Source organism: Podarcis melisellensis, assembly GCF_964234715.1.
Source record: "Podarcis melisellensis genome assembly, chromosome: 9".
Lineage (NCBI taxonomy): Eukaryota > Metazoa > Chordata > Lepidosauria > Squamata > Lacertidae > Podarcis > Podarcis melisellensis.
The window spans coordinates 2710364-2722755 of record NC_138541.1 but is presented as its reverse complement, the minus strand read 5'-3'; positions in this window follow the sequence as shown (position 1 = coordinate 2722755).

Sequence of the window (12392 nt, the reverse complement as noted above, 5' to 3'; positions counted from 1 at the left end):
ACAACTTTGGGCGGTTAATTGAGTCGAATGCACCACGAAAATCTACAAAAGCAGCATATATCTTAGATTGCCTTTGGAATCTGTATTTTTCAACCAAGTGCATAAGTACAAGACAGTGGTCTAGTGTAGAGCAACCTTTGGAGAAACCTATTTGTTCTTTCCCTGGTAAATTTAGATTTTTCATCCAGGTAAGGAGTTTAGATAAGAGGTGCTTGGCGTAGATTTTCCCTATCACTGATAATAGGCTTATCGGTCTATAATTCCTTGGTTCTTTTGGGTCGCCATTTTTAAAGATTGGAATAATTATTGATCTTAACCATATCTCAGGTATGATCCCATATTTATCTATGAGAGTAAACAGTTGAGCTAAGGGTTCTGCCCACCAATCTATATAGGTCTTAAATAGTTCTATTGGTAGACCGTCTGGCCCAGGAGATTTCCCCGATTTGAAATTTTTAACTATCTCTCTAATTTCCTCTTCCTCTACCCTTGGCCACTCCTGGAGTTTATTAATTTTATTTTTAGTGGTTTCATTTCCTTTAAGTTCACTGTGTAGATTGTTAAATACAGATGTAAAGTATTGGGACCATTTGGATTCTTCAATTGGTGGTAGAGTTAGTTGATTTTCGGCTTTCAATCCTCCGTACACTAAGTTCCAGAACGCTTTGTTGTTTTTGTTCCAGAACGCTTTGTTGTTTTTACTCTGAATTGAGTCGAATAATTGCAGCCATTTTTGGGTTGCGTATTTCTGTTTCTTTTCGGCCAGAATGTAATGATATTTTCTTTTTTCATCAAGATAAGAGGGCTCTAGTTTAGTGCGATTATTTTTAAATGTTTGGCGCAGTTTTCTTTTTAGCTGGAAACATTCATCATCAAACCAAGGGCTAGCGCTATGTTTAAGTACCCAAACTTTAGGTGGAGTACTGAGCTCTACGAACATTTGAAAGATTTCATTATAAATTTTCGGTATATCACTGTAGAAATTAGTGGCCTTTAAGTTGGATAGTACTTGTTTTCTCAGGTTGGCTGTAAGTTTTTGCTCTGCTCAAGATGGCGCCGAGGTAAGACGCTCTTATCGGAGCTCAAAGAGATCTTTTAACTAAATGTTGCTGGCTCTCCTCCTTCCTTTGGTTTTTATTTCCTTTCACTATTTCGCTGTGCTTTTGAACATCTTATCTTATCCTCCTCGGTGCCGGGACTTAATGAAGTTAATGAAGTCTTAACGAAGGCTCTCAGACATTCCCTCCCGGGCATTAAGGCACTCCCTCCTAGTTTCTCGCTGACTCCTCGTGACAAACTTATTCCAAGGATCTTTAAGGACTTCCAATGGGCTTTTAACTACAAATTCACAAAACCACAAATTTCTCCCACCACCTCTAACCTCGTGGGCCCTCAAACATCTCAGTTGTTTTAACAAACAGAGAAGAAGGGGGGGGTACTCCAAAGGAGTGCTATAATTGGACTCAGTTTTAAACTCCTCGCAGCAGCCCAGCCAGGACTGAATGAGAATTAAACGAGATTGCGACCTGAGAACTTTAGCGCTTTATCACTCTATTTAGAAGTCTGATCTCATTGATTCAAGAAGAATCTAGCAATGAGAAGAGCCAAAAGACTCAGGTGTCTTGATACAGAAACTGACACAGAGCCCTCTGGTTTCAAACAGAGTAATCTAGATAATTACCTGCTACCTCAAAAACAGCACGCATCTCCTCCTAAAACCTTCCTCAACTCTTTACATGGAAAGACAACTGAAGAGATATCCCTAGGAATAAATGAGGACAAGGCTACTACTCCCATAACCGAGGTACAAGCACTAATTGATAGAAAGGTGGAGCTGCTGGAGGAATGCTGCCTATTGACTGCTCAAACAGTTCAAAAAATCTTTGAACAATTACAAAACATCTCCAAGAAGCTGGATAACCCAGACGAAAGGAGGCAACTCACTCCCTTCTTGCCATCCTTAATAAGCCCTGGAGATAAACAGAACAAATACAAATTTATACCTCTAAACCAGCCAAAAACCAGAGGAAGCCCCCCTCACTCAATCAACCTGATACTGAGACCATGTGAGATTGTTCTCCACATTTTTCCATATAGAGGGCCCCTACCTTACTGGGAGTCATCTTTCTGGGCCAGACATCATCTAAATCTGCTCCTAGGCCTTGAGGGTGGAAGCATTGACCTAAAAGCAGTCAAGAGGCTCACTAACGATGGATATTCCAAAAAAGTACTACTAAGATTTGGTAGTCATAGAATTCCAACTAAAATCTTAAGGGAAAAGACTCATTTAGCCCAGAAAGGAATTATTCCGCGTCGACACTTTGAAGATATATCACCCAGACCATTGATTGCATCTAAAAGACAGAACAAGATGAGCAAGGCCATTCCACCAGAAGCCGACATCTGCCTTACTCCCGTGGAAGAACCCAGTAGATGGGAGAAACCGCAGCTAGCTATCCGGGAAATCACGCAAGAAAAAACCAAGCTCCCAAACCATGCGACTGTAGCATCAAATAACAACCTCGCCCTTGACACAATAGACTGGACAGTCCCAGAAGAAGAAGATCTGCTGAGTAACTTTACCAAGTTACCAGATAAAGAACAAATAAACATACTCAGTAAAATGACGAAACTACAGGCCAGATTGACCGAAATTCACCAACAAGGTCAACAAAATGCAGTAGAAACAATACACAATCAAACTTTACACTTACCAGCCTTTTCCCCAAAATGCATAGTCAAAAAGAGAGCTACTAATGGAACTTTCAAATGTATAGATGCAGAGCTTCAAATCCAGCCGCCCTTAGAATATGAAATGGCAAGGAAAAACTCCAGTAATGAGACCACAAATTCCTGGCTGAGATATCAAATACTAGCTCCAAACGAAATAGGTACCCCTTATTTAAGCACTACAAAGGACTCTAACATTGCCGAACAAAAGATGACCTCCAACAGACCTGACACACTGAGCTCAACACCAAATGAGGCCAAAGAAATGGAAGTAGAGACTGAAAACAGTCCTACTGTCCATAATAGTCCACCAACCACAGAAATTTCTCAGGAACAAGGAACAGTTAAGGAAGAAAATCAAGAAAGGGAGGAAATTTTAATTCCCCGCACTTTAAAAAAGAATCTAAAAGATCCATCATTATGTCCCCCACCGAAAGCAGCGACAAATGGCTGTATCTGCACAAGACAAAATCCCTCGCTGGACTCAATGACAGAACTAGAATGACTAAATGCTGTCAACCAGCCACCAACTCAAAAACGGTTCCTACGCTTGCTGTCCTGGAATATCGCAGGGTGGGGAAACAAAAACGGAGACCCAGACCTAATGAACTTCTTTAAAGATTTTGAATTAATACTTCTACAAGAAACATGGTCAACTAGAGATATTAAAATCAATGGATTCACCTCCTATACGAAACCTGCATTGAAAACAAACGCGAAGGGTCGGCCGAAAGCAGGGTTCTGTTGTATGATCAAAGACAACTTAGGGTTTGAAATCAAGCAACTAGAAAAATGCTTACCACTTGCACAAGCTCTACTTTTAACCCAAAAAAACGATACTTTGCTACTTGTAAATGTCTATATCCCCCCAACCAAAAACAACAGCAGCAGTGAAAATTGGGCACAACTAACCTTTTATATAGAAAATTTGACCGTTAAATACCCTAATGCCTCACTGATAATAGCAGGTGATTTTAATGCCAGAGTGGGAACCAACAATGAACAACTATGTAGCAAATTATTTTCATACACCAAGCTATTTACGTGTGTGTGTGTGTGTGTGTGTGTGTGTGTGTGTGTGTGTGTTGAAAGAGGAATGCTTTCAAAACTTTTAGGAATAATGGGAAGGCACAGCCTGGGAGTCATTTTGGACTCACAGCTGTCCATGGAGGCGCAGGTCAATTCTGTATCCAGGGCAGCTGTCTACCAACTCCACCTGGTACACAGGATGAGACCCTACCTGCCTGCAGACTGTCTCGCCAGAGTGGTGCATGCTCTAGTTATCTCCCGCTTGGACTACTACAATGCACTCTACGTGGGGCCACCTTTGAAGGTGACTCGGAAACTACAACTAATCCAGAATGTGGCAGCTAGATTGGTGACTGGGGGCAGCCGCCGAGACCACATAACACCGGTCTTGAAAGACCTACATTGGCTCCCAGTACGTTTCCGAGCACAATTCAAAGTGCTGGTGTTGACCTTTAAAGCCCTAAACGGCCTTGGTCCAGTATCCCTGAAGGAGCGTCTCCACCCCCATCGTTCTGCCCAGACACTGAGGTCCAGCACCAAGGGCCTTCTGGCGGTTCCCTCATTGCGAGAAGCAAAGGTACAGGGAACCAGGCAGAGGGCCTTCTCGGTAGTGGCGCCCACCCTGTGGAACGCCCTCCCATCAGATGTCAAAGCAATAAACAACTACCTGACAATCAGAAGACATCTTAAGGCAGCCCTTTTCAGGGAAGTTTTTAATGTGTGATATTTTAGTGTATTTTTGGTTTCTATGGAAGCCACCCAGAGTGGCTGGCGAAACCCAGCCAGATGGGCGGGGTACAAATAATATATTATTATTATTATTATTATTATTATTATTATTATTATTATTATTATTAGGCTTCTTGTTGACTACAGAGGCACTTACCAATCTGTCCTGTCCGCCACTGGCTTTTGCTGCACAGCTCTGAGCCAAGTTATTATTTATACCCCGCCCATCCGGCTGCGTTTCCCCAGCCACTCTGGGCGGCTCCAACAAAATATTAAAAATACAATAAAGCATCAAACATTTAAAACTTCCTTAAACACGGCTGCCTTCAGGCATCTTCTAAAAGTCAGATAGTTTATTTCCTTGACATATGATGGGAGAGTTTTCCACAGGGCGGGTGCCACTACCGAGAAGGCCACTACCAAGATTAATATTGACATGGCATGTTTCTCTTACCACTGAAGAACCACCTCCTACACTTTCGGTGAGGACTAAGACAAACCAGGGCAGAAAGCAGAGCCCAAGAAGCCATGGGCTACATCATTTCTCATTTGGTATTTAAGCTCTGCAGTATTAGAGCTTTGTAACCTTCAAAGTAATTCAGATTTCATGGCAGACGAAGGTGATAGACTATATGGGACTGGCAGAAATGACCGGCAGAATCCGAGATCAGGGGAAAGAGCTGGCGGAAGAAGATTGGAAGAAGTTTAAAGATTATCTTCAGAAATATTGCAAAATTAAGGAATGCTAGAATGATGCTGGATTGAAATTAAGTAGTTTCCAGCTGTAATGTTTTGAGATATATGAAAAATTAAGACTTTGAAATAAGCAAAATTAATGGTGAGAATTAATAATTTGCTGAGTTAATAATTGGAACTGGAATATAAGAAAGGGAGGTATGAGGAGGTCTGGAAAACAAGTTAAAAGAAAATAAGTAAATGGAAATTTTATGTGTTTTTATTTTTTCTGTTTTTGTATTTTTTGCGTATTTTGTATTTTTGTTGTTTTTCTTTTTGTTTTTTAATGTATTTCTTTTGAAAAAGTTTAATAAATATTTATTAAAAAAAAACACAAAGTGATTCAGATTTCATACTCTCCAAGTGTCCCAGTTTTCCAGGGACAGTCCTGGAATTACGAAAGCTGTCCTGGCATCTGGTTTGATCCTGGAATGTCCCTATTTTCCCTGTGTAGGGATATCGCGGAGTGAGCAGTGGGGTCCGGAGGGAGCACACTCCCCACCAGCAGGCAGTCACAGTCTGCCTAAACGCGTGACCCTGGGGTGCAGGGCACACACACCCCCCAGACAAGCCACAGCTGTCTGTACATCGTTCCCTCTGTCTGACCTTTTGCGGTCTCAGCAGTCTGCGGTGTCCTGCCTGTAACCTTTGTCTCTGAGACCTTTTGTCTCCTTCGTCATACACTGTGCAAGGGGAAAATGACGCGGTGGAAACAGGTGCCGAAATAACTTTGTACTACCCCTCGATCTCAGGACGGAAGATGTGTAAAGGTCACAGCCCAAAATGTATTTGCCTGGCTTGCATATTTGTCTCAATAAAAGGAGGCTCCACAGGGCTAGTGGGCAGCTTGCATGCAGCTCACCTGTGCGCAGCTCACTGATGATCACCCCCAGTCTTGTGCCTTCACTTCACCCTGCCAGTACTGCCGCCACTGAGCTCAAAGAGGAGGATGAGCTGGCACTTGTCCCAAGCGGTGGAGGCAAGGCAACATCCCATTACCCATAACCTCTCCATGGCTGCCGCAGCCAGCCTCTTTCGGCAGCTCATAGAGGTGGCTGAAGAGCAGGCGGGGAAGGAGAGGGGCTGCCACCAATGAGGCCCAGCACCGCATGACATGCTGGTTCTGAAGGGCAGGCAGAGGGCAGGGGCGCCCAGTTGGGATGCTGCCAGGGAGACGGGGGCATCAGGCAGGCCCCCAGCTGGCTCCAGCCACCGGCCGGCAGCCGGGCGATCTCCAGGTCACGGAACAGCATCAATCAATCAGCGACTCGAGCCTCAGTAGCCTTCTAAAGCTACCAAGCATGCTAATTAGCAGAGTGAATAAATCTCCACAACAGAAGTGGCAGACAGAGTCATGTGTAAGCATATTTACAGCATTTATTCAGCATAGTTCAGGAACAAAGGAGAAACATGTCTGCTTCCCTTCGTGTCCAGAAAACAGCAATGCAAAAGCAATATACAAAACGGAAGTTCCCAGCAGAACTGTGCTGGAAGTAAACAGGCATGTGACACACAACAGTCATGCCTGTTCCTTTTAAGGTGGAATGGAACTATATCCTAAAACGTCCCGGGTGGGGAGAAAGGAGGAGTGGAACACTGTTACCCTACAAAGGAGGGTCTTGGTTTCACCGGCTCTTCAAGCCAAAAGAAGACAGACAGCACGTGGAAATAATTAAACTTTATTCGGTGGTCCAGAGGATTTCTCCAATCCTCTTAGAATACAACATTCAAGGCACCTTCATAACATTCTCTATGAATGATGACCTTGTGCACAGGCCTTCCTAATAATATGATTGGTTATCTGAACTCATAAACAGCTTATGGACCCTTCGAGTTAACTTTCAATTGGATGTTCCAACCACGGAACTGTTTTTTTACCTTGGGAATCACCTATCATACCCAGGTGTCATCACCCTCGAGCTGATTCCAGCCAGTCTTTTAATTGGCAAAATAAATAAGTGTTATCTAAGTTGGCTGTTATGAGGGTCTGCATGACATCTCTGCTTCTTGCTAAGGGTGTTGTTAGGAAAGGCTAGGCAGAAAATATGCAGAGATAAGCCCACACCTTGCGTCTGCAACTCATGAATAGCATATTTCTGAAGAGCAGAAGGGAGACAGAATTTCTGAGCAGAAAAGGAGACTAAGAGCCTATATTGTCGAAGGGTGGGGGGCAGGGAAAAAGGACAGAGTGCAAGGAGTCTTGATTTTTAAAAATAAATAAATAAATTCAGCGTCCAATCTTGCCCCTTTCTAAAATGTATTTATTGGTGTGTGTGTTTCTTTTTGTAAATCTACCAAAGAATAAAATAAAATCAGAATTAAGGGTTTTGTCAGAACAGTGGAGGGCATTGTGCTGTGTCCCATTGGTCTGGTGGTGGTAGAACTCACCCTTCTTCACATAGGAAATGCTCTGAGGGAGAGGGACCAAAAATGAGGGAGGGGAGAGAGGAGGATCAGTTAGAAGGTGGACTGAGAACTCGGGGAAGGGGGCAGAAGCACAGATGCCCAAGGGACAGCTGCAGGGCAGAAGAGAGACGGGGGGGGACACAGAGACTCAGATGCCCATTTGCTCATCACATGGTCCCATCTTGGGAGGGGACGAGTGGGTGGGTGGGTGGGAGGAAGGGGTCTCACTCCCAGAAGTATATGCTCATTTTCGCCGCCCCCGTGTTTCCTGTTGCGCTGCTCATTTGCTCTCCCCATTGTAATTCAAGCCTTCCGTTTCCAGTTGCAGTGTTCTGAGTCTATATTTGGACCTTATCTTTGGTGCTTTTGTTTTTGCTATTTATTTTGCATTTTTTGTTTTGAAGCTTTTTCAGTTAATTTGTTTTTGTGACTGTGTGGATTCCAGTTCAGCTAATTGATTGATTGATTGATTGATTGATTGATTGATTGATGGATTGATTGACTGTGTAAATATATAAAAGCCCCCCATCCAAACAATGACTATCCTCAGTGCAGGTAAGAATTTTTTTTTATCATTTACAATACTGTTTTATTTATTTTATAGTACAGTACATTGATTATTGCTTTCATTTTATGGATCAATGGTCTCGTTACGATATCAAAATTCATGTTAATTTGCTGTCTTAGGGGTTGTTTTTAAAAGTCTGGAACGGATTAATCCGTTTTGCATTACGTTCTATGGGAAAGCACACCTTGATTTTGGAACGCTTTTATTTTGGAACAGACTTCTGGAACGGATTAAGTTTGGTACCACTGTATACTTATGCCAGATACTTTCACTCTAGCCTGTGAAAACAAGAAAGACCTGAGTTTCCCCTTGGAACATCGTATTCTTGCCTCTTTGCATTGTGGGAAATCCTCCATGATTCCCCTAGCCTGAGATCATGTAGGCAGGTAGCCATCAGCGGAAGTTCCTGAATCTGCCATTGTTTGCTCAGATGGGCATCCATCAAATGCAAATGCTTTGTGTAAAACTGTCTGGGGACACGTGAAACTTGCTAAGTCCGCTCACCCCCCTTGGTGAGGTGGCATTGCTGGATGGAAGAGATTTCACTGGGTCCCCGACGCTGGAATTCAAACGGCAGTGCCCTTCCTGATACGCGGAGGGGTATATGCCCCCGCCGCCTATCAGGAGCTGGATCTCAGCCTGCACCCTGTGTTGGCGAAGGGGGGTGTAGGCTGGGATGTGGGCGGTGCCAATGGAGCCAACGGTGGGCTTCCCTCAGATCTGCCCCTGCCCATTTAAGCAGCCCACACATGGGGCAAGACCTGTCTGTTCCTACGCTGGGTTTTCTCCCCATCCCACCCACGCACGGTTTACGCTGATAGGCAATGACTTTGCTGTGGCTACGGTGGTCGCCGTTCTTACTGGGCCGGGTAGGAATTTGCCCACCAGGCTAACTGGTGGGTTTTGCCTACCTCATAGCAATTTGTCACAACTGGTTGAGCATTGGGGCAATCCCTTGTTTTGGACGGAGGGAAGGTTGTAGCCCCCGCCTGCCCCTCCAAATGCTGGGGTATCCCATTAAAGGGATCCGGGCGATGTCTGGCCATGTCTGCGTACCCAGAGGGGTCAGGGCCGAAGGCACTCCCCCAGACAGCGGTCCCTGCGGGGGTCACCCTATTTGATGTAACTTTTAGGAATTCCCACATGGATTGACCACACATCACTTCCAGCAGGCGGACCGGAAGTATTTTGATTGCCCCATGCCCAAGCCAAATCTCTTTCATCTGTTGTTGTTGTTGTTGTTGTTGTTGTTGTTGTTATTGTTATTAATATTATTATTATTATTATTATTATTATTTAAATTTTTGTTTTTTACCAACACCCAAACACAAACAGTGAAACCCCCCAGGTGGCTGATACATTGGGTATACATAATCAATAATAACATATTCAAATCAACCATATGTACACTTTTATGTACGTTAACACTCCTCCATCCACAAGGTTTATTTAACTTTTAACATTTTAATTGCTCCAAATTGTTCAAACCTACCCAAATAATTCAATATCTTCTCAAACTTCTTTCATCTGTATTCAATAAGGTTGTGGCCTGTTTTTACCCAAAGCCCAGTCTGATTGGTCTCTTATTAATATAGGTTGGGGTATGGGAAGTCCGGTACCTTGTCCTGGAAATCCTCAGGAATATCACACCTTGACCTGCCTGAGCCACTATAACCCCACCTTATGTGTGACGCATTTCTGACGTTTGCAACAGGGGATGCCCTTCTCCAGAGGGAAAGGCAAACCTTTTAAAAGAGTGTTATTTTCTTGGCTCTGGGTCCAAGCGGGGACGGGGGGGGGGGACGACTCTGTTGCAACAGATAATAAAAATCAGCCTTGCTTTCACTGAATTTCTGCCTCAGCTCATTAATCTGGTAGTGAACTTGGGGAGTTGGGCCATCGAAAAGCACGCCCTTATTTTCTGGTAACAGTTTCTGTATATCTTTTAAGCCATGTGTGCCACACCTTGTGTTCTCTTCAATTCTTATGGCGGTACTCTCCACTTACCTGTCTTGTATCTCATGGCAAATATCCAGACAACCAGCTTTAGCATTTCTTCTTGTGAAAGTAACATCTCATCAACCTTTGTTTTGGTTTAGTTTTTATGTCTTAGTTATGTGAAGCTCTGTTTTGTTATTTCGGTTATATGGAATATATATATATATATGCAGGTTTTGGTGTCCTCGGGTGTCTTCCCGTGTAAAAGTTGGGGTGTCTAGGCGACGTTTCGACGAGGTCTCACTCGTCATCTTCAGGCTGGTGCTTTCGGCTTCTTGTTACTGGAACAGAGCAGGATCTCAGTGTTTGAGTTCCTATAAATACTGTTGAGGGGGTGTGGTGTATAGCCTCCAATGTTCTGGGCAGAGAGGAAGTTCTATACACCACACCCCCTCAACAGTATTTATAGGAACTCAAACACTGAGATCCTGCTCTGTTCCAGTAACAAGAAGCCGAAAGCACCAGCCTGAAGATGACGAGTGAGACCTCGTCGAAACGTCGCCTAGACACCCCAACTTTTACACGGGAAGACACCCGAGGACACCAAAACCTGCATTCCTGTACCCGTGAAAATCTACGAAAGCATATATATATATATATATATATATATATATATATATATATATATATATATATATATATATGGAATATATGGTTATATGGAATATATATATATATATATTTCAGAGGTTTTGTAGATTAATTTGATTTTCCCATATTTACATATTGGGGTGGAGTGGAGCTATTCCTGAAGCAAGAATAATATTTCTGCCAGAGCATTCCTTTGACCGAGACGATTATATGAACAAAGATAGAAAGCTTCCTCATTACCAACTGTTAGGTGTATGCCGGCGTGGTTGCTCGAGAGCGAACAGGCAAGACCCCCACTGGTCTTTTGAAGGCTTTATTATCGGTGCAAAAACATTCACAGTGCAGAACGTCTCAATTCCATGTCTTGCTCAGTCACTAGCAGAATCTGGGAGTGGGCGGTCCTTAAACTTTCCCCAGCAGAGCAGTCTCTTGACCCCCATCCTACGCCTCCCCTCTCTGTGCGTAAACCGACTGTGCAGGGAGGGCGTGGGCAAAGGGGGACCTGCCTCCCCCCCCCCGCTAACTCAGGCTCGGTGTTGCGGCTCTCTCTAGCATCTTCCAAGCCCTGCACCCTTTCCCCACTGGAGGCGGGTGTTATGTACTGAAGTTCTCACCCTGGGCCAGCAGGGGGATACTGTAGATAGTTATGCAAATAAGGGATCGAAAGTGACGTTCAGTGATTGGATAGTTTTAGAAAATTGTTACAGTTACGTTGTACTGCAGCTCTATATAAGCAGGCTGACTGAACCCTTCAGTTCAGTTCTGTCCTGGCCTGTGAATAAACAAGAGCTGTTTGAAGAATCGCTGTGTCGTCTGATATGTTCACCCACAACTTAACAGCGGGGCTTCCTTCCTCCCGGGAAGAAGAGCTGCTTCTCACGATCTTCGGAGGCTCCCTGTAACCCAACTGCCCTTCCACCTCTCGCCTCTGAGCTGATGGCAGTTCCCTGACACCAAAAACGGAAGAATGGTTGCTAAAATTAACGGACTCAGCTGAGATGACAATATTGACAGGAAAAGGTCATTGGTAACATTGACTAAATACTGGAAACCTCCCATAGACTATTTTTGTGGAAAAGAATATGAAATAATGACATTTGGATCTGGGGATTGAAGATAATGTTTATAGAAAGGGGTTTTTTAGGTGTTATATCGGAGTGGATGAAGTGAATAGTATTTATTTATAGCAGACAGATGAAGAATTGGAAGTTCTTTCATCTCTGAACTGTATTTTTTCTATTGCCTCTTAAAAACTCTTTTCAATCTCTTTTTTCTTCTCTCTCTTCCTTTTTTGCCATGTTTTAATCTTTCTTAGATTAATGTTGGACAAAAAGATATTTGAGATTAAGTTTTGTATTTCTCTTTGTAAACTCTAATAACATTTTGTCAGGGAACTGCCATCGGAGCCAAGAGTGGAGGCAAGGCTCCCTAGCGATGCAGGGGAAGGGCCCAGCTGGGAGAAAGGGAACACTTCCTCGGAGGAAGGAGATCAGCGTGACACCAGGAAGAAAAGAGAGCCGGGAAGGACGTCGGAGAGATGGCTCCAAGACTCTTCCACAGAGACCAGCAAGGAAAGCCCAGGACCTCCGCTGGCCACACCCACTCT